Source organism: Triticum dicoccoides, chromosome 3A, assembly GCF_002162155.2.
Source record: "Triticum dicoccoides isolate Atlit2015 ecotype Zavitan chromosome 3A, WEW_v2.0, whole genome shotgun sequence".
Taxonomy (NCBI): domain Eukaryota; kingdom Viridiplantae; phylum Streptophyta; class Magnoliopsida; order Poales; family Poaceae; genus Triticum; species Triticum dicoccoides.
The window spans coordinates 424,746,259-424,769,804 of NC_041384.1; the positions used below are offsets into that span (position 1 = coordinate 424,746,259).

The window sequence follows — 23,546 nt, forward strand, 5'->3', positions numbered from 1 at the left end:
GTCTCTTGTGTTGTTCTTTCCATAGTTTAGATCTTAGCGAGGCGGAGGGGTGCAGGTAGGTAGGAGGCAAAATCTCCGTGCGCAGCCCAGTGTTCGAACCTCAAGGGTCTGCCTGAACCCAAAATCCGACAAAGATACTACTAATCCAATAGCAAGATCAAAATATTAACCTAAGATCCACAAGATAACATCATATCCAAAATAGTACTCTAAAGCATAATATCCAATACCATCATCAAAATAATATAAGCCACTAATAATCCAGTGGCACATGTCATCCTCATAAGCTGCAAAATATTAGTCCTAGAACTCCAAACAACATCATGGCAATAGCAAGATCAACATATCACTCCAAGAAATGCCATGAACAAATCATATGTAGCTAATGCAAATTTTAAGCAAGTTTAAATAATTTAAACCATGGCATTGCATTGCAATCATGCAAATGGAGGGTGTGGCTTTCCTGAGAGGGGGATTCACCGGGAGGAAGTGCGAGAAGCTTGCGGAAAGAATCGCCGAAAAATGTTCTCTCTCGGAGGGGGCTGAATCGGAGTTATGAGTGAAAATATACAAGGGTTTGACTGCCAGGGACCCATCTATAAGAAAAGTCTTCACAAATGGGCCCCTGACTGAAAAACAGAACAAGCATTTCAGAAAATACGCTTTCAGTGAAGTGAAAGCGCATTTCTGGCCAAAGAATACCAGAGTATGGCTTCACCAAAGGAAAACGTATTCTACGAAGTGCATGTCCACTTATCTGCGTTAGCAGAGGCGGGGCCGGGCCTTGTGCCGCTGACACGCGGGTCCCACCGCTGGCTTCTCTCTCCTCCCGCCTCCTTCTTCTCCCCGTCGCTCGCCTGCAGAGCAGAAGAAGCTCGCCGGCGTCGGTGCTCGTCCGGCCGGCTCCGGCCATCCCCCGCCTCGCTTGACCTATGGATGAGATCAGTCGAAGGAGCCGCACCCAGCGGTATAGGCAATAGGCTCCAGGGTGGACTGAGGTGGGCGGGAGCTTGACCATGGCGGACAGTGGTCTTTGGGCGCCCGCGAACTCGCGGCGAGAGGCCACCGAAGGAGGAGGCGAAGGGCGGGGAGGCTCCGGGGTGGTGGTGGAAGAAGGAGGGGAAGGGGTCTAGCTTGTCAGAATAGGATATGGCCGAGGCGGTGGATGTGGCGGCCAGGGGAGGCGAGGAGGAGCTCCGGGGCTCGGGAGAGTAGTGGGGCAGGGTCCTCGGAGGTGGTGGAGGCCGCTGGTGAAAGAGGTGCGGCCGGGAACATCGTAAATAGGCGAGGGGGAGGGTCACGAGCTCGGGTACCGCCAAGGGCGTGCCAGCTAGCTTCGACGATGGGGTTTAGTTGCACGGGGAGGACGGGGATGGCTAGAGAGGGCACAGGAGGGCCACGAAGCAGTAGATGACTCCAGGGACATGGGGAAGAAGAAATCGAGGCGCGAACAGAGCCGGTTGGCCACTGTTCGCCCGTGGGCACGCGGCGGCGAGTGTTGACGAGGAAGCTGCCAGAGGGGGAACAAGGTCAAAGAGTGTCGTGGGGTAGCAGGGAGTCAGGTCGGCAACCATGGGCGCGCGGACACGGCCGGAGCGACACGGCTCAACGCGGTCAGTGGCGTAGAGAAACTTGCAATAATAATGGGGAGAAAATGGCTTAATGAAATGGTCCCAAATTTTGTGGAGAGATGTGATATTGGTAGGAGCATGATCTGCTAATTTCTCATAATTAATTAAGCAATATAAAATATACTTGCTTCACAACCTGAAAATAGCAACAGAATGAAAGATTTGAAGTTGTTCTCCCATAGATGATTGGATGGAGCTGAAAATTGGAGGAGGGCAATGATATGAGCACATGAAGAGACATGCAAAATTTCAACTCATTTGGGAACTCCTAGCTAGTACTTCCTTCACAATGGCTTCTGTCTAACAAAAACTTTGAAAAATCACCAAGGAAGGTTGGCTAGGGAAATGAAGTTAAATTTTGGCATGAGTCAATGATTTGGATGTAGAATCATGCCTAAAAAGTTTGGGAGCAAACAAGGAAATATAGGTGGCACTTCCTTCGCAAAAGCCACACTAGACAGAAATGAAGAATAAATATTGGGGAATTATTTTTTGGCTAGGAAAGGAAAGTTTGGGCATATTTTAGCAACGTATGACCCAAAGAAATTATGAGAATTATTTGAGAATTTTGGGAGTGACAGAGATATAGTTTGCTTTACAACCTAGGACAAATATGGTTATTCCTTTAATTGAAAAAGGAATATTCCTTAGAAAAGAATTTTAGGGTTTGGTCAAGAAATGAAGTGACATGATCTTGGGAAATATTTAATAATGATGAGTCACTTCAGAGAAGAAATGATGATGATTTCCCAGGTTTCAGGTCCACAAATCCACTCCAAAAAGAAAATCGGGGCAAAAGCCAAGTAAATCAAAAAGAAAAAGAAAGGGCAAAAAACCAGGGTGTTACATGAAGTCCCTCTTATCATATCTTTTATTCTTAGGTTGTGGGTTATCAAGATCAACAACAGGTTCAATCTCCACATCATTATCATTACTAGGTTGAGCATCAACATGAACATCATCATTAACACTATCGCTAGGTTCAGGTTCATCACGAGATTGTGTTTCATCATCGGAAATAGAAATATCATTGGGATTCTCATGTGTGTCTATAACAGGTTCACTAGAAACATGCAAAGTCCTATCAATTTTCATTTTCATTTTCCTTTTAGAAGGACTAGGTGCATCAGTATTAATTCTCTGAGAATCTTGCTCAATTCTCTTAGGATGACCTTCAGGATACAAAGGTTCCCGAGTCATTTTACCACCTCTAGTCATAACTCTAACAACATGATCATTATTCTTATTATTCATCTCATTGAGCAAATCATTCTGTGCTTTGAGAACTTGCTCTACTTGAGTTTTTACCATGGAAGCATGTTTACTAATAATCTTGACATCATTAATTGTTCTACACATATAGTCACCCAAGCAGTCAAGCATATAAGCATTACATTTCAATTGTCTACTAACATAACCATTGAAATTTTCTTGTTTAACAGTAAAGTTATCAAACTCATCCAAGCATTAACTAGCAGACTTATTATGAAATATCACCTTCATCAAATCTATAGAGAGAATTTACCTCTACTACCTGTGTCGGGTTATCAAGACCATGTATTTCTTCAATAGGTGGTAAATTCTTAACATCTTCAAATTTTGTACCTTTTTCTTTCATAGATTTATTTGCCTCTTGCATATCTTCAGGACAGTGAAATAGAATACCTCTTTTCTTCAGAGTTGGCTTAGAAGTTGGTTCAGGAAGAGTCCAATCATTATCATTACTCAATATATTATTCAATAGCACTTCAGCTTTCTCAACAGTTCGTTCCCTGAAAACACAACTGGCACAACTATCTAGGTGGTCCCTAGAAGCACCGGCTAGTCCATTATAAAAGACATCAAGTATTTCATTTTTCTTGAGAGGATGATCAGGCAAAGCATTAAGTAATTGGAGAAGTCTTCCCCAAGCTCGTGGGAGACTCTCTTCTTCAATTTGCAGAAAGTTAAATATTTCCTATAAGGCAGCTTGTTTCTTATGAGCAGGAAAATATTTTCCAGAGAAGTAGTAAATCATATCCTGGGGACTACGAACACAACCAGGAGCAAGAGAATTAATCCATATCTTAGCATCACCCTTTAATGAGAAAGGAAACAACTTAAGAATATAGTAATAGCGAATCTTTTCCTCATGAGCAAACAAGGTGGCTATATCATTCAATTTAGTATGGTGTGCCACAACAATTTCAGATTTATAACCATGGAAAGGATCAGATTCAACCAAAGTAATTAACACAGGATGGACAGAGAATTCATAATCCTATCAGTAACAAAGATGGTGAAGTAGCAAACTTAGGATCATATTGCATTCTAGCAATCAAAGATTTTTCTTTCCACTTGCATAATAATTTCTTAAGATCATCTCAGTCCTTACAAGCAAGAAAGTTCCTAGCTACTTATCCATCCATAACATAACCCTCAGGTGTAACAAAAAGTTGATATCTAGGAGAGCTAGTCTTATCATGTGTTTTAAAGTTTTTAGTTTCAATAATTTCATCAGTTTCAGAAATATCATCATCTTCAGCATTCTCAATATCATTAACTCTAGCAATTTGTTCATCAAACAAATTCACCCAGTGGCACAATATTGTCAAACAAAGAAGTGGTATCATCATAAGCATCATGTATAGCAGAAGTAGCATCATCCATCACATGTGACATATCAGAATCAATACCAGGTGTAGGTATCGCAAGCTTACTCAAAACAGAAGGTGAATGAAGTGTAGAGCTAGATGGCAGTTCCTTACCTCCCGTCGTAGTAGAGGGAAAAAATCTTGGTTCTCGTATCTTTCAAATTCCTCATAGTTATCAACAGATAAAAATCCCAAGTGACTCAGAGAATAGAGCTATTCTCCCCGGCAACGGCACCAGAAAAAGGTCTTGATAAGCCGCAAGTGTAGGGGGTCGCAACAATTTTCGAGGGTAGAGTATTCAACCCAAATTTATTGATTCGACACAAGGGGAGCCAAAGAATATTCTCAAGTATTAGCAACTGAGTTGTCAATTCAACCACACCTGAAAGACTTAATATCTGCGGCAAAGTATTTAGTAGCAAAGTAGTATGGAAGTAATGGCAACGATGGCAGAAGTAATAGTAGCAGTTTTGTAGTGATTGTAACAACAGTAGCAACAGTTTTCAAGGGTAGAGTATTCAACCCAAATTTATTGATTCGACACAAGGGGAGGCAAAGAATATTCTCAAGTATTAGCAGCTGAGTTGTCAATTAAACCACACCTGAAAGACTTAACATCTCCAGCAAATTATTTAGTAGCAAAGTAGTATGGAAGTAATGGTAACGATGGGAAAAGTAATATTAGCAGTTTTGTAGTGATAGTAGTTTTATGCTACCCTCAGAGTATTAGGTTATGACTATATCTGGATTATTTGTGTCGAACGATATTCATTATATAGCATTCATAACCTAGGGTGACACAGAACTAGCTCCAATTCATCGATATAATGTAGGCATGTATTCCATATATAGTCATACATGCTTATGGAAAAGAACTTGCATGACATCTTTTTTCCCACCCTCTCGTGGTAGTGGGGTCCTAATGGAAACTATGTGATATTAAGGCCTCCTTTAAATAGAGAACTGAAACAAAGCATTAGCACTTAGTGAATACATGAACTCCCCAAACTACGGTAATCACCAGAAAGAATCCCAATTATTGTCACCTTGGGGTATGCAGATCATAACTCATAAATAGGTATCTACAACTTGCAAGATAGGATCAAGAACACAAATATATTCTCGAAAACATAATAGGTTCAGATCTGAAATCATGGCACTCGGGCCCTAATGACAGGCATTAAGTATCGCAAAGTCGTAGCAACATCAATCTCAGAACATAGTGGATACTAGGGATCAAACCCTAACAAAACTAACTCGATTACATGATAAATCTCATCCAACCCATCACCGTCCAGCAAGCCTATGATGGAATTACTCATGCACAGCGGTAAGCATCATGGTATTGGTGATGGAGGAAGGTTGGTGATGATGATGGCAACGAATCCTCCTCTCCGGAGCCCCAAACGGACTTCAGATCAGCCCTCCCGATGAAGAATAGGAGGCGGCGGCTCCATCTCGTAAAACGCGATGAATCCTCCTCCCTGCTTTTTTGCTCCGCGAATAGGTACTTATAGAGTTGGAATTAGGGTCGGAGGAGCTCCAGGGGCCTAGGAGCCTGCAGGGCGCGCCCCAGGGCTTGTGGCCTCTGGTTGGCCCCCTCCGGTTGATTTTTGCGCCAATATTTTTTATATATTCCAAAAATATTCTCCCTAATTTTTCAGGTAAATTCAAGAACTTTTATTTCTGCACAAGAATAACACCATGGAAATTCTGCTGAAAGCAGCGTCAGTCCGGGTTAGTTCCATTCAAATCATTCAAGTTAGAGTCCAAAACAAGGGCAAAAGAGTTTGGAAAAGTAGATACGATGGAGATGTATCATCCACCGTGCAGGGTATGGACAGCAAGTAGCGTGTTGGGATGCAGAGGCGTTGAATGGATCTCTGGTGGGAGGAGATGATGGCTCTGAGGAGTTCAAAATCATGAATGACAGATAGCTGGCGACAGTCGAGATTAAGGGGCGCGACGCGCCATAGAGGGTGCCACCGAGTTGAGAGGACTTGGGTGCATCAACAATCCTTGGTGGGGAGAAGCGAGATGATCTCCCCAAGGATGGCATCCGCGAGATCGCTGATGCGGTCCACCCGAGATTCTACGGGTTCCTCAGATCCGGTGGGGAGCCTGCCGACTCCATTTTCCATGTGGGCATCGCGCCGAGCTCATAGGTTTGAGTAGAGTAGCCAGAGACGAGCCTAGTGGTAGTGCGAGTGGGGAAGGAGGGCTGGTTTTTTTTGTAGGAGTGGAAGAAGAGGAGCAGGTGTTTTTGTATGAGTGAGGAAGAAGGTGAGCAGGGTTTTTTTGTATGAGTGAGGAAGATGGGGAGCAGGAGGAATTGGGGGGCGACGGAAGCGGGAGAGTCCAGCGAGCTGCAGTGTAAGTGGAAGTGAGGAGGAAGGAGGGTTTTTCTAGGATCGCCCCCTTTTCAAGAAATATGGGCTTTTCCTCGCAAAAAACAAAAACAAATGGGATTTAAGATGGATATGCTTTTGTATTGGCCAAGTCGGCTGCCCGTGTTTTGAACTGGAGGGCCTTAACACTAGAGGCAGACCATTAAATGAAGGATGCTTAGTGCCAACAAGTTAAGCACCTATGCATTGGGGGCTTTAGTTGCTAAAGTTTTTAATGTGCTTAGCACCTCATGTAAGCACCGGTGCATTGGAAGAGGCCTTATAGTATAACCGAAGGAGTACTTGCTCTTTGAGCAAATGGCCTCCCTAAGCACACATTAATTTCCTAGGCATGCTTCTTTCTACTCAATATTGTGTGCACTTTGAGCATGTTGGCAACTCCACTGCTAGCTTGGTGGCTCATCTTGCAATTGATGCCGACCCATTGCAGCACTCCTGCAAGGCCCAGAGGTTAATTTGAGAGCAAGTACCTCGAGGTTTAATTTGGCATGCATGACTTATAAGTAGACAGAGGTCATATCGCTTTTTTTAGAAACATGTCGTAAAGTAACGTGATAGACCTTCGATTAACATGTGTTCAAAAAAATAAAAATGTTGGAAATTACAAAACAAAGGCCTCGAGGTTCATCTAATAGGACGGAGCACTATAAACGTTTAATTAAGGCAATTAAACCTTTACAGTGACCCATCCAACTAGTTAATATTGAGTCCACTTCCCATCCAGTCACCAATCTGATAACTACTCCAGCCTCAGCGCAGTTAACTTGAGACTTATGTTAGATGAGCTATCCGTAGGGATGCTGGTCCTTGCTAATATAGGATGCCTCTTCGTATCCTTTATGGCCCACCTGGATGACCGCCTGGTGTCGCCCAATGGCCAATGCCACGTCCCCCGTGAATGTAGAAGCTTCCCTCCCTCGTCTAGCTGCTTCCCGCGTTTTCCCCTGTTTTTTGCCGCCTGCCCACCTATAGAACCGCCTCATGCCGGCCAATTCCTCTCCAAACACCTAGCGAGGCAGTTGAACCGAACAAGTCTAGACTTGTTTCTAATGGATTCATTGACGTGGCACCGGATGGGTGTGATAGCTGACTCTGGCAAAATAATTGACTACCACGTTGGCATAAATGAACATGGGGCCCACTTGTCAGCATGTTGGATGGACGAAGTAACGCAAGACAAAATGGAGCGCGGAAGGGTGCGAATCGATTGTCTCATGTGTAATCACCACTGGAGCAATGCACTCGGATTGTACGTAAACACTAGCAAGATGCCCGTGCATTGCACGGAACATCAGGATGCATTTTTTTGCAAAACACCTATTGTGATTGACCCATGCAGGAGTAATCCCATGTGTAAAAACTAGTGATATCTCGAGAATTTCATCGAAAAATGGTATCTCAAGATTTTCATCAAAAAATGGTATCTCAAGAAAGATGAGAGATAAGGTGAGGAGGAGTGGGGCGCGGTGGTGATTGGTGGTCGGACTAAGCGGAGGCATGGGGACGGACGATGCCGGCAGCGGCCCCCATGCCAGATTGTTTCAGAGGCTTCCTTTTTTAATTGCTCAACAATGAGGTTGTGGGAGATAAGGATGAACGAGGGAAGGTCGTATCTGCAAATGTGGAGAGAGGAGCGGGTATCTATTTGCAAAATTGTCATAGTTTACATTCTATCCGTCAGATATAGATCGGACAGTCTATATTGCAAAATGGCAGGTACACCATCATCACCAACTCAATTTTTTATAAGAGTAGAGAAATTCGTGCCAACACGTTCGGATTTCATTACATTTACATAAAATAACTGGTTTCCAGGCGGAGTAGGTTTCTTGGATTCCATGCGGGTTTAATGTAGGCGTTTAAATGCGGCGAGGAGGCTTGTTCAACCGGGCGTGCAGCGGGCAGCGCCCTCGACCAGCGTGTCGCGTCAATGGAGGACGCCATGAGAGGTCGCATCCGCCCTGTGCCGCCTTGACCATGGACCTTAGTATATTAGTTGTTTGATTCATAGGATTGAATCCTACAGGAATTTTTACTAGTATGGAATCATGTGTACTACTACAACATTTCATCGGAAAACTAGAATCCGCTCCAACTTTTTTTTCACTTCCTTTCTTTCTCATGTGGCATCAAACACTCAGTGCTAATACTCCTTTGTTTTTCCTATTCCTACGTTTTAAGAATCCTAGTACTTGCTTTAAATGATGTGTGAATCAAAGAAAATAAATAGAGGGAGTACTTGCCCTAAATAATGTGGAGTTCCGTTCCTCTTAGTCAATGTGTAATTCTCTATATGTACAGTCTTCCACGGATGAAGGGAGTAGGTTGAGCACTTGAGCGTGAGCGTGTGTGTTGCGTTGTGTGTTGTGTGCCACATGGATGTGTGAGTGTTGTGTACGTGCATGTGTACGTGTGAGTGTTGCATGCATGCATGAGGCTTCTACTCCCTCCCATTGACATGTTCGTATTTCAAGCTTCATTAAAATGTTGCAGGCAAGAATTAAGAGAAAACTCATCGATGCATGTAAAATTTCTAGTCTTTTGTTCTTCACGCATGCATGCATTCCAATTAATACGTTCGTAAACACAATTTTCTTGAGGAAAACAAGCCTATTATTGAGTACTACATTTGGAAAAAATCTTTAGGCACGCATCATTCACTAATACCTTGGTTGATGGCTTTTTTATTAACCTGCATATAAACCGGAAGGAGGGAGTAGGTACTAGTACTAGTAGTACTCCTACATAATTGGCGTTGGGTGCCTCGACCAATGGTTCTTGTTGTTGGATAGGATGAGAGTAGAGGCATAGGGATACTATAGATAGGAAGTCTTGGCGATCCATTGTTCCCCAGCTCGGTCAGAGAGAACTATTTATTCACCTAGTCAGTGAAGTGACAATACACGCTGCAATAGATGGGACACTTAATTAATAAGCTGAGCCAGCGTGTTGGTGTTACTAAATTAGCTTTACCCTATACTGCCATCATGTTTGCCATGGAGAACGCCTCCGCAAATACGCCTATGCACATATCTCTTCCATTAACTAACAATGGGCCCTCTTGTGGTAGACCCACATGTAATTGGCTTAAGTATTTACACTCTGAAAGACGGAGGGCCACAGAGGGTAGGCCGGACGAAACTAAGACCCTGCTTTTTCGCTTGGCTCTGTTAGCATTGTGTTTACTCATTGGGTGAATTAACTTACCGAGAAAGAAGGGACTACATGCAAGCGCGACGGTCAAGACTACATGCAAGGAGGAGAGAGACGGGGTTGCATGTAACCATATTAATTAATATAAGCAACCAATGCATGCCCGATTTAAGGGGTCTTTCTCTCTTTCCCATACCCAGCTATGTAGGCAGAACCGATTACTTTCTGTAACTGCCCAGAGTTATTTTTGCCTTGGTCTTAGAGATTCTGATGGATGTAGTACTATTTAGTACTCTCTCCAAAAAGGGACGACCATGTACATGGATAATCCCTCCGTCTAGGTGTATAAGTCATAGGTTGTGCACAGTGACCAAGGCAAAGGGAAAACGAGAGATCTTAATGCTATTTGCTAATTAATAGCATTGCATGCAATGAACTGACCACTGCATTTCGTGTTTGAAAGTCTAAGTCATTGATGTCATACACGCCCCCACATCTCTTATGGGTTGATTCCTTTATTTATGTCAAGAAACAAGAAACAAGGTGAAAGTTAATGCACCACATCCAAGTGTTTTGGGATTATTTGGTTTTCATAAGATGACTACACCTAGACGGAGGGAGTACCATCCCTTTCTCCGTCATTGAGTGCGTGCACGATTCTCGTTCCATTGAAGAAAATAATGTTGTGTACGAGGCATCGAATAGAATACCTTCATTATAAATAACATGCCACCACGTCATGGTCGAACTTTGATTCGTTCATGCCTGGTTCCCAACCCACCACTGACAACTACTACACTCGCCAAATTATCACGTGAGTTGCCTCTTCATACATAAATGAGCTCACCGTGTACCTGCACGTGAGTACGAAAGAGGCAAAGAGTACCTGCATTGGTGCCTGCACCTCTTCTCTTCGTGCGTGTATTCCTTTTTTTGGGTGATTTGTGCACGTACTCCGCCTACGTTCATGACCGTTGGTGAGTCTCTCGTACTACTTACTCCATTTTCTTGCATGACCCATGGACCTGGATGCTGGATGTCCCACTTGTCGGCAAACGAAGAAGAACGCTTTCCGACGATCAAGAAGGAGCAAGGAACCTCGCGGTGGAGTGTTCTGGACTCTTAATATATTTTATATATTCAGTGCTATAAAATCAACCCAATCTTCTCCACATCTAGTAGACCTCCGAAACACGGCAGCCCAGTGTAGTTTACATCATACATGGCACACCTCATGCTATCACCATATTTCTTCACCTCCGTGCGACACCTAGCTCTAGTAATCCACTAGCTCGTATCGCTTCTCGCTCCTCGTCTCTCCCACAGTGTGGCGGGCTGGCAATTTTGCCATCTATTGAGGTCGGTTAGCAACATGCCAAGAGCATTATAAAAAATAGTGTACTCTATTGTTATGCCAAGAAGAGGAAGCGCTTTGACTGACGGACCAGACGAGACAGGTGTGCCGTGCCATGAGTGGGTCCAGTTTCTCATTTTGAACTTGTTTGGTGTAGTAGTAACACTTGGTTTTGCACATTCACAGATGATGAAAATCCCCACTAAAAAGGTGCTTTGGTTTCTGCTAATCCCATCAACCATTCTTTTTGTGCATTAAATTGTTAAGTGTCATGATTAAGATATAATTAACCAATTCATGTAAAACATTCTTATTTAGTGCTATAGTACTCCTCACGCATGCATGCGTTGCGATTAGCCATTCATCCACGCGTTGCGATTAGTAATGTATTCTTCGAGGTTGCCTTTGACTATTGATAAGATTTTCTATATTTTGAAAATTATATCATTCAACGATCCTTTCACGTACAAAATTGACGATATGCTTTGAGCAACTTGCATGTCAGTTAGTCTTGAAAAACGCTTTAGGCTCTATATATACATCGACAGACGGAGTACATGATACTAGCAAATGCTCACCATCTAGTAGTTCATTGGTTGGTTTCGATTTATGAATTTAGTAGTGCTAGTACACTTGATGTTGTACTGCTACCGTCCCATATTCGCGTGTGGTGGTTTCTAGAATAAAAAAAGGAGGTAGTACTTACTATGGGAAAGGTGAAGTGATGGTTGCTTCGTCCGAAAAACTTAGTACTACTCTGGGAATATTGGAGTACCAGCGGATTCAATGAAAGAGTGAATTGATGGTTGCTTCGTCCGAGCAACTTACTGTGGTGAAGGTGGAACTATGTGATTTGACTGCTCACTAGTCATTATTACTACGGCACAACAACCGGGTTGATTCTCCCCTACAGTTGTGCACTCAATATTGGTGCATGGCAGGTGGAGCCAGATGAAGGATGTCCCACATGTCGGTGAAACGAAGTTGAATGGTTTCTGGCATTGCTATCAATCTTTCAGGATTTGTTTATATGTATGCATAATTTTCCACCATAACAAAATTGTACTGTAATGCTATGAAGGTTCAAACTTTGGTTCCCACAGAAAAAAAAGAAGGTTTCAACTTTGGATTCATGTGTCCTCTTGCCTCAAGATTGTCCCGTTACTGAAGGAAATATGCCCTAGAGGCAATAATAAAGTTGTTATTTTATATTTCCTTATTCATGATAAAGGTTTATTATTCATGCTAGAATTGTATTGACCGGAAACCTTAATACATGTGTGAATACATAAACAAACACCATGTCCCTAGTGAGCCTCTACTTGACTAGCTCGTTGATCAAAGATGGTTAAGGTTTCCTAACCATGGACATGAGTTGTCATTTGATAAGGGGATCACATCATTAAGAGAATGATGTGATGGACAAGACCCATCTGTTAGCTTAGCATAATGATCGTTCAGTTTTATTGCTATTGCTTTCTTCATGTCAAATACATATTCGTTCGACTATGAGATTATGCAACTCCCGGGTACCGGAGGAATGCCTTGTGTGCTATCAAATGTGACAACATAACTCGATGATTATAAAGATGCTCTGCAGGTATCTCCGAAGGTGTTTGTTGAGTTGGCATATATCAAGATTAGGATTTGTCACTCGGAGTATCAGAGAGGTATCTCTGGGCCCTCTCGGTAATACACATCATAATATTGCAAGCAAATGACTGAGTTAGTCACAAGGTGATGTATTATAGAATGAGTAAAGAGACTTGCCAGTAACGAGATTGAACTAGGTATGAAGATACCAACGATCGAATCTCAGGCAAGTAACATATTGACAGACAAAGGGAATAACATATGTTGTCATAACGGTTCGATCGATAAAGATCTTCATAGAATATGTAGGAGCCAATATGGGCATCCAGGTTCCACTAATCGTTATTGACCAGAGAGGTGTCTCGGTCATGTTTACATAGTTCTCAAACCCGTAGGGTCCGCACGCTTAACGTTCTATGATGATATTGTATTATATGAGTTATGTGATTTGCTGACTGAATGTTGTTCGGAGTCCCAGATGAGATCACGAACATGCCGAGGAGTCTCGAAATGGTCGAGATGTAAAGATTGATATATAGGACGATGGTATTCGGACACCGAAAGTGTTCCGAAGGGTACCGGGTACATATCGAGTCACTGGAAGGGGTTTCGGGCACCCCCGACAAAAGATATGGGCCTTATGGGCCAAGAGGGGAAACGCACCAGCCACCAGGGGCTGGTGCGCCCCCATATGGGCCGAACCAAAGGGAGAAGGAAAGCGGGGAAGAGAAAGGAAAGGGGGGATTCGGCCTCCCCCTTCCCTTTCTCCCCCTCCTCTTTCCTTCCCCCTCTCGTAATAAGGAAGGGGGGCGGTCGGCCAAGGAGGAACCCAACTACTTGGGGCGCCTCTTGGCCTCTCCCCTCTCCCTCCCACCTATATATATATGTGGGGGGGGCACCGCCTAGCACACCCCGGACAATTGTTTGCCGTGTGCGCCCCCCCTCCACCGTTTACTCCCATGGTCATATCTTCATAGTGCTTAGGCGAAGCCCTGCGAGGATCACTTCACCATCACTGTCACCATGCCATCATGCTATTGAACTCATCTACTACCTCGATGTCTTGCTGGATCAAGAAGGCGAGGGACGTCACCGAGCTGAACGTGTGCAGAACGCAGAGGTGCCGTGCGTACGGTACTTGATCGGTTGAAGTGCGAAGAAGTTCGACTACATCAACCGTGTTGAGGAATGCTTCCGCTTAAGGTCTACAAGGGTACATAGACACACTCTCCCCCTCGTTGCTATGCATCTCCATTGATAGATCATTGCATTTGTGTAGATTTTTTTGTTTCTGTTGCAACGTTTCCCAACAGTGGCATGATGAGCTAGTTCTATGCGTAGATGATATGCACAAGTAGAACACAAAGAGTTGTGGGTGGTGATAGTCATACTGGTTACCACCAATGTCTTATTTTGATTTGGCGGCATTGTGAGATGAAGCGGCCCGGACCAACCTTACATGTCCACGCACATGAGACTGGTTCCACTGACTGACATGCAACTAGTTTTGCATAAAGGTGGCTGGCGGGTTTCTGTTTCTCCTACTTTAGTTGAATCGAATTTGACAATGACCAGTCCTTGAAGAAGGTTAAAACAACAAACTTGACGAATCACCGTTGTGGTTTTTGCCGTAGGTAAGAACGGTTCTTGCTAGAAGCCCGTAGCAGCCATGTAAAACTTGCAACAACAAAGTAGAGGACGTCTAACTTGTTTTTGCAGGGCATGTTGTGAAGTCATATGGTCAAGACATGATGTGATATACGTTATTGTATGAGACGATCATGTTTTGTAAGATATCCAGCAACCGGCAGGAGCCTTATGGTTGTCTCTTTATTGTATGAAATGCATACGCCATGTAATTGCTTTACTTTATCACTATGCGTTAGCGATAGTTGTAGAAGCAATAGTTGGCAAGACGACCACGACGCTACAGTGGAGATCAAGGTGTCAAGCAGGTGACGATGGATATCATGACGATGCTTTGGAGATGGAGATCAAAAGCACGAGATGATGATGGTCATATCATGTCACATATTTTGATTGCATGTGATGTTTATCTTTCATGCATCTTATTTTGCTTAGAACGATGGTAGCATTACAAGATGATCCCTTCACGAAATTTCAAGGTAAAAGTGTTCTCCCTGAGTATGCACCGTTGCTACAGTTCGTCGTTTCGAGACACCACGTGATGATTGGGTGCGATATACTCTACATTCACATACAACGGGTGCAAGAAAATTTTGCACATGCGGAATACTTGGGTTAAACTTGACGAGCCTAGCATGTACAGACATGGCATTGGAACACTAGAGACCGAAAGGTCAAACGTGAATCATATAGTAGATATGATCAACATAGAGAGGTTCACCATTGATGACTACCCCATCTCACGTGATGATCGGACATGGGTTAGTTTATTTGGATCACGTATCACTTATATGACTTGAGGGATGTCTATTTAAGTGGGAGTTCTTAAGTAATTTGATTAATTGAACTTAATTTATCATGAACTTAGACTTGATAGTTTTGCATATCTATGTTGTAGATCAATAGCTCGCGGTATAGCTCCTATATTTTTTTGATATGTTCTAGATAAAACTAAGATGAAAAATGATAGTAGCAATGATGCGGATTGGGTCCGTGATCTGAGGATTATCCTCGCTGCATAGAAGAATTATGTCCTTGATGCACCCTAGGTGACAAACCTGTTGCAGGAGCAGATGCACACGTTATGAATGTTTTGCAAGCTCGATATGGTGACTACATGATAGTTTAGTGCGCCATGCTTTACAGCTTAGAACCGGGACTTCAAAGATGTTTTGAACGGCATGGAGCATATGAGATGTTCCAAGAGTTGAAGTTAATATTTCGAGCAAATGCCCGAGTTGAGAGGTATGAAGTCCTCAACAAGTTCTATAGCTGCAAGATGGAGGAGATCAGTTCTGTCAGTGAACACATACTCAAAATGTCTGGGTATCATAATCACTTGATTCAGCTGGCAGTTAATCTTCCAGATGATAGTGTTATTGACAAAGTTCTTCAATCACTGCCACCAAGCTACAAGGGCTTCGTGATGAACTATAATATGCAAGGGATGAATAAAACGACTAGTGAGCTCTTAGCAATGCTTAAGGCCGCGGAGGTAGAAATCAAGAAGGAGCATCAAGTGTTGATGGTTAACAAGACCACTAGTTTCAACAAAAAGGGCAAGAGAAAGAAAAGGAACTTCAAGAAGAATGGCAAGCAAGTTGCCACTCCCGAGAAGAAGCCCAAAGCTAGACCCAAGCCTGAAACTTAGTGCTTCTACTGCAAAGGGAATGGTCACTGGAAGCGGAACTGCCCCAAATACTTGGCAGATAAGGATGGCAAAGTGAACAAAGGTATATTTGATATACATGTTATTAGTGTGTACCTTACTAATGCTCGTTGTAGCGCCTGGGTATTTGATACTGGTTCGGTTGCTCATATTTGTAACTCGAAATAGGAGTTACAGATTAGACGAAGATTGGCTAAGGACGAGGTGATGATGCACGTCGGGAATGGTTCCAAGGTCGATGTGATTACCGTCGGCATGCTATTTCTACATCTATCTTCGAGATTAGTTTTAGACCTGAATAATTGTTATTTGGTGCCAGCGTTGAGCATGAACATTATATCTAGATCTTGTTTAGTGCAAGACGGTTATTCATTTAAATCAGAGAATAATGGTCGTTCTATTTATACGAGTAATATCTTTTATGGTCATGCCCCCTTGAAGAGTGGTATATTTTTGTTGAATCTCAATTGTGGTGATACACATTCTCATAATATTGATGCAAAAATATGCAAAGTTGATAATGATAGTGCATCATATTTGTGGCACTGCCGTTTAGGTCATATTGGTGTAAAGCGCATGAAGAAACTCCATGTAGATGGGCTTTTGGAATCACTTGATTATGAATCATTTGATACTTGTGAACCATGCCTCATGGGAAAAATGTCTAAAACTCTGTTCTCTGGAACAATGGAGCTAGCCAATGACTTATTGGAAATAATACATACCAATGTATGCGGTCCAATGAGTGTTGAGGCACGCGGCGGGTATCGTTATTTTTCTAACCTGCACAGATGATTTAAGCAGATATGGGTATATCTACTTAATGAAACACAAGTCTGGAACATTTGAAAAGTTCAAAGAATTTCAGAGTGCAGTAGAGAATCATCATAATAAGAAAAATAAAGTTTCTACGATTTGATCATGGAGGCGAATATTTGATTTATGAGTTTGGCCTTCATTTAAAACAATGTGGAATAGTTTCACAACTCACGCCACCTGGAACACCACAACGTAATGGTGTGTCCGAATGTCGTAGCCGTACTTTATTAGATATGGTGTGATCTATGATGTCTCTTACCAATTTACCACTATTGTTTTGGGGTTATGCATTAGAGATAGTTGCATTCATCTTAAATAGGGCACCATCTAAATCCGTTAAGATGACACCGTATGAACTGTGGTTTGGCAAGAAACCTAAGCTATCATTTCTTAAAGTTTGGGGTTGCGACACTTATGTCAAAAGGCTTCAGCCTGATAAGCTTGAATCCAAATCGGAGAAGTTCATCTTCATAGGATACCCTAAGGAAACAATTGGGTACACCTTCTACCACAATCTGAAGGCAAGATCTTTGTTGCCAAGAATGGAACATTTCTAGAGAAGGAGTTTCTATCGAAAGAAGTGAGTGGGAGGAAAGTAGAACTTGATGAGGTAATTGTACCTTCTCTCAATTTGTAAAGTAGCACGTCAGAAAAATCCGTTCTCATGATGCCTACACCAACTAGAGAGGAAGTTAATGATGATGATCATGAAACTTCAGATCAAGTTAATACTGGACCTCATAGGTCGAACAGAGGACGTTCCGCACCAGAGTGGTAAGGTAATCATGTTCTGGAAGTCGTGTTACTAGACCATGATGAACCTATGAACTATGAAGAAGCTATGATGATCCCAGATTCTGATAAATGGCTTGAGGCCATGAAATTTGAGATAGGATCCATGTATGAGAACAAAGTGTGGACTTTGGTGGACTTGCCCGATGATCGGCGGGCCATAGAGAATAAATGGTTCAAGAAGAAGACTGACGCTAATGGTAATGTTACTGTTACTATCTACAAAGATCGACTTGTCGCAAAATGTTTTCGACAAGTTCAAGGAGTTGACTACGATGAGACTTTCTCACCCGTAGTGATGCTTAAGTTTGTCCGAATCATGTTAGCAATTGCCGCATTTTATGATGATGAAATCTGGCAAATGGACGTCAAAACTGCATTCCTTAATGGATTTCTTAAAGCAGAGTTGTATATGATGCAACCAAAAGGTTTTGTCGATCCTAAAGGTGCTAACAAGTGCAAGCTCCAGCGATCCATCTATGGACTGGTGCAAGCATCTCGGAGTTGGAATATACGCTTTGATGAGGTGATCAAAGCATATGGTCTACAGACTTTCGAAGAAGCCTGTATTTACAAGAAAGTGAGTGGGAGCTTTATAGCATTTCTAATATTATATGTGGATGACATATTGTTGATTGGAAATGATGTAGAATTTTGGATAGCATAAAAGGATACTTGAATAAGAGTTTTTCAATGAAAGACCTTAGTGAAGCTGCTTATATATCGGGCATCAAGATCTATAGAGATAGATCAAGATGCTTAATAGGACTTTCACAAAGCACATACCTTGACAAAGTTTTGAAGAAGTTCAAAATGGATTAGTCAAAGAAAGGGTTCTTGCCTGTGTTACAAGGTGTGAAGTTGAGTCAGACTCAAAGCCCGACCACTGTAGAAGATAGAGAGAAAATGAAAGTCATTCCCTATGGCTCAGCCATAGGTTCTATCATGTATGCTATGTTGTGTACCAGACCTGATGTGTGCCTTGCCATAAGTCTGGCAGGGAGGTACCAAAGTAATCCAGGAGTGGATCACTGGACAGTGGTCAAGAACATCCTGAAGTACCTGAAAAGGACAAAGGATATGTTTCTCGTTTATGGAGGTAACAAAGAGCTCGTCGTAAATGGTTACGTCAATGCTAGCGTTGACACTGATCCAGATGACTCTAAGTCACAAACCGGATATGTATTTGTATTGAATGGTGGAGCTATCAGTTGGTGTAGCTCCAAGCAGAGTGTCGTGGAAGGATCTACGTGTGAAGCAGAGTACATAGCTGCTTCGAAAGTAGCAAATGAAGGAGTCTAGATGAAGGAGTTCATATATGATCTAGTTGTAATACCTAGTGCATCGGGTCCAATGAATATTTTTGTGACAATACTTGAGCAATTGCCGTGGCGAAGGAATCTAGATTTCACAAAAGAACCAAATACATCAAGATATGCTTCAACTCCATCTGTGATCAAGTCAAGGAGGGAGACACAAAAACTTGCAAAATACATAGGGATCTGAATGTAGCAGACCCATTAACTAAGCCTCTTCTAGATTATTGACTCTAGTGCAAGTGGGAGACTAAAGGAAATATGCCCTAGAGGCAGTAATAAAGTTGTTATTTTATATTTCCTTATTCATGATAAAGGTTTATTATTCATGCTAGAATTGTATTGACCGGAAACACCATGTCACTAGTGAGCCTCTACTTGACTAGCTCGTTGATCAAAGATGGTTAAGGTTTCCTAACCATGGACATGAATTATCATTTGATAACAGGATCACATCATTAAGAGAATGATGTGATGGACAAGACCCATTCGTTAGCTTAGCATAATGATCATTCAGTTTTATTGCTATTGCTTTCTTCATGTCAAATACATATTCCTTCGACTATGAGATTATGCAACTCTCGGATACCGAAGGACTGCCTGGTGTGCTATCAAATGTGACAACATAATTGGGTGATTATAAAGATGCTCTACAGGTATCTTCGAAGGTGTTTGTTGAGTTGGTATGGATCAAGATTATGATTTGTCACTCCGAGTATCAGAGAGGTATCTCCGGGCCCTCTCGGTAATACACATCACAAGCTTGCAAGCAAACGACTAAGGAGTTAGTCATGAGGTGATGTATTTCGGAACAACTAAAGAGAATTTGGTAATGAGATTAAACTAGGTATGAAGATACCGACGATCGAATCTCGGGCAAGTAACATACAGATAGACAAAGGGAATACCGTATGTTGTCATAACGGTTTGACCGATAAAGATCTTCATAGAATAAGTAGGAGCCAATATGGGCATCCAGGTTCCACTATTGGTTATTGACTGGAGAGCTGTCTCGGTCATGTCTACATAGTTCTCGAACCCATAGGGTCCGCACGCTTAACGTTCGATGACGATATTGTATTATATGAGTTATGTGATTTGGTGACCGAATGTTGTTCAGAGTCCCGGATGAGATCACTGACATGATGAGGAGTCTTGAAATGGTAGAGAGGTAAAGATTGATATATAGCACGATAGTTTCGGACAACGGAAGTGTTTCGGAGGGTACCGGGTATATCGGGTCATCGGAAGGGGTTCCGGGCACCCCGGACAAAAGATATGAGCCTTATGGGCCAAGAGGGGTAACGCACCAGCCACCAGGGGCTGGTGTGCCCCCATATGGGCGAACCAAAGAAAGAAGGAAATGGGGGAAGAGAAAGGAAAGGGGGATTCGGCCTCCCCCTTCCCTTTCCCCCTCCTCTTTCCTTCCCCTTTCGGTAAATAAGGATGGGGGGAGGGCGGCCGGACAAGGAGGAAGCCAAGTAGGATTCGGTCCTACTTGGGGTGCCTCCTGGCCTCTCCCCTCTCCCTCCCTATATATATATATATATATATATATATATATATATATATATAGGACAACATTATTGTAATCCCAAAATTAGAATAGTTATTTGGATTACAGCCAGCCCTATATACCTATATAGCGCGATCGGTTGTTCCGAAACTCCCGAACGCACCACTACTGTACCTCCCCACGCCCCCACTACATCCTTGATCCGACAACCTCCCCCACGCCCCCACTCCTTCTCTGATCCAGGCACCAATCATCACCGGCACTGGTCCGCCCCCGCTCCAGGACCAGGCTGCCGCCCCGCTCCTGCCTCGGGAATCGGCCGCCGCTGCCATCGCCCTAGATCGTGCTGCCGCCGCAGCTTCCCTCCCCGGATCGGCCGCCGCTGCCATCACCCTCCACAGATCACGCCGCCGTCACCGCCACCGCCTCCCTCCCTCGCGCCGTCACCGTCCACCGCCGCAAGCTACCGCTGCAGTTCGTCGCTAACTACTGCTGTAGTCCATCACTGGCTCACACAGGGGAGGCGATGCTGCTCCGGTTACCTCTACATCACCGGCTGCCGCCACAAACGGTGTCTGGACACCACCATGGACTGCCCCCTGGCGCCGCCCCAGCCCGTACGCACTACTTCCTCAGGGCAACCCTCCTCCACGCGGGTGACTGGCCGCTCGTGCCCGTGCCACCGTTCATCACGCCCCCGTGATCTGCTGCCTAGCTCGCTACCTCATCCCCCGCGCGTCTGTCGCCCTGTCCTTCTCCAGCCTCTGAGGACGAACGCTTAGGTATCCTGCCGCTCCATCATAACTTGGACTACTCCAGGGCCAACATCTTCCCTGTGCGCTCCAGACACCTTTGCGGCCGGTCAAGTTCTTGGCGAGGGGCGGATGTGGCCACCTGCTCTTTTCTGTAGTTGCTCCTGCACACCGCAACACCTATTGGTCATCTCCACTTAGCTAGTTTGTGTGCCTGGGTTGCAACCCATTAGGTTGCTACACGAACCCGTGGTGTTTTTCAGTAAACGAATTCAGAGGTGTTCGTACTACTCACATAAATCCTCTCAATTTATTCCAAAAAATAATGAATGTAAAGTTGAAGTTTTACATGCAGCTGGAACACTCTACATACTACACCATAATTCTATATAGTGTGAATCTATCTATCCATCTGTTTGATTTGTGTGTGTGTGTAGATGCAGCATGTTCTGAATTTTGAATCTTTTCTCCTTTAGTACTCCTCGCCGCCACCACTTCGCCTCCTCCCGGTGGTGCCCCTCGCCCCACGCCTGGAACGAGCCGTCGACCACCAGAAGGCGGTGTGTGTTCATGCTCCGCTGACCACCCGGCCGCACCCCTGTACGTGGAGGATCCTTTTGGTCTTCAGTTTGGAAAAACTGAACTTCTGAAGCAACCGTATTGGGAAAACACACCCACCATCTTCGTATTGACCAAATCCAACATCAACAAAATTAAGGAGACTACAAAGATATTAATGTGAACCAGTGTGCATTATATAGGAATCTCCTTGTAGTACTTCTCTTCCGATACATGTACAAAACTCATGTTTTCCTGTAGTACTGACCTTGCTATACATGTACAAAATTGATGCAGGGAAGAACATCATATGGAGGACGGGCTCCATTCAGCCAATTTTTCAAAAAAAAAACATATGTATACAGAGAAGTTTCGATGTCGCTGCATAGTGGAAATCTAGAAAAAACAGGATGAGGAAGGACGCAGCCAAGTCTGATGTGTTCTCCTGTTGATGAAGTAATTCAAGGAGCAGGTGGTTTCATTCGTATGAAGAACCAACAATAAAATCTTCATCCCCATGTTTGCTTCTTGTTTTATTTCAAGCTGGCACTAACCATTGGCATTTTTTGTCTGATGCTCCACGTCTTGTAAGTGTCCACTAAAAAACAGAATTTTATGCAATACCAGCAAACAGTAAGTGTGAACTTCTCCGTTTACATTCATCTAAAGAATTACGTATTTTTTTAAAGTAATCTGGAAGTCAAAAGATTATAGTCTAGAGAGTTCAATCATTGGATTTTGGGAAGAATTCATCTTACTGATAAATAATGAATAGAGAAAAAAATACAAAATAGGTTTTGGGTCAGTACTAAATAGGTTAGGAATTGTTTGGCGTTGGTGTAGTGTTGGAGCATTACTACTACTTGGTTCACTTCCATTTAAAGGGTCTTGCTTGAAGATATCTTTGAAGCCATAAACACAGTTGTCTTGATTTCAAATAGGGGTCATGGGTTGAGCTATTAAGCTGAACTTGTTGTTACGCCTCTGAACATCTACCTCTTTCCTGTAGGTGTTGATCCTGGTGCTTGTCGCCATTCATGAGGAAAGATAGTCGGTCTTTGAACGGGTGAGTGATCTTGCTGTTGCTGGGATGCTATTCAACATGGGGATTTGATCTCCCTTGAGGTGCAGTGTAGCGAGATATATGCCGCTGCCACTTGTGGATTTATTGTTGAGATGGTCGCTCAACCTCAATATTGATTAGTCCTTCCCCTAGATTTTGCCCAACATGCTCTGTAGGTCATCAGTAAGAACAAAAAGTATGCCTCTAAGCTGTCTGTGTTTATTCTACAAAGTAAATTAGTATGGCTGCACACGGTTGACTGTTCTTGACCAGTTTTTGTAGTAATTTGTATGGCTGACAAATTTCAGCAGTAATTAACATGGCTTCAGTCCACCGTGTCTGATTTTCAGCAGGCCAACCTGATTAATGCTAGTGCAACTCATCTTCAAAAGTACATGGATGCAGTGTGAAATTTGTTCCTGCTGTTGTTGTTTAGATAGATCACACTAGAACATTTTGTACGAACCACTTACTCAAGTGAGAGAGATAGGCTTCTTCATAGTTCATCTATTTCCCGGCAAAAGCAGAAAGTGTAACGCCATTTGTTCCCTGTGTGAATAAATTTGTGTTCCTATGTGAAGTAATGTTTTGTTCCTGGACTAAGAACATTCTGTCCTAGTGTGGATAATATTTTATTCATCT

At 43.2% G+C, this 23,546-nt stretch overlaps 1 long non-coding RNA gene across 1 annotated transcript; it reads left to right on the plus strand.

The window, feature by feature from the left end:
- Nucleotides 1-20,707: 20,707 nt before the first annotated feature.
- LOC119268390 lies at nucleotides 20,708-23,232 on the plus strand. The gene is made up of 2 exons (XR_005133159.1): nucleotides 20,708-21,883; nucleotides 22,139-23,232. It is a non-coding gene; the product is annotated as an uncharacterized LOC119268390 (long non-coding RNA).
- Nucleotides 23,233-23,546: the final 314 nt, after the last annotated feature.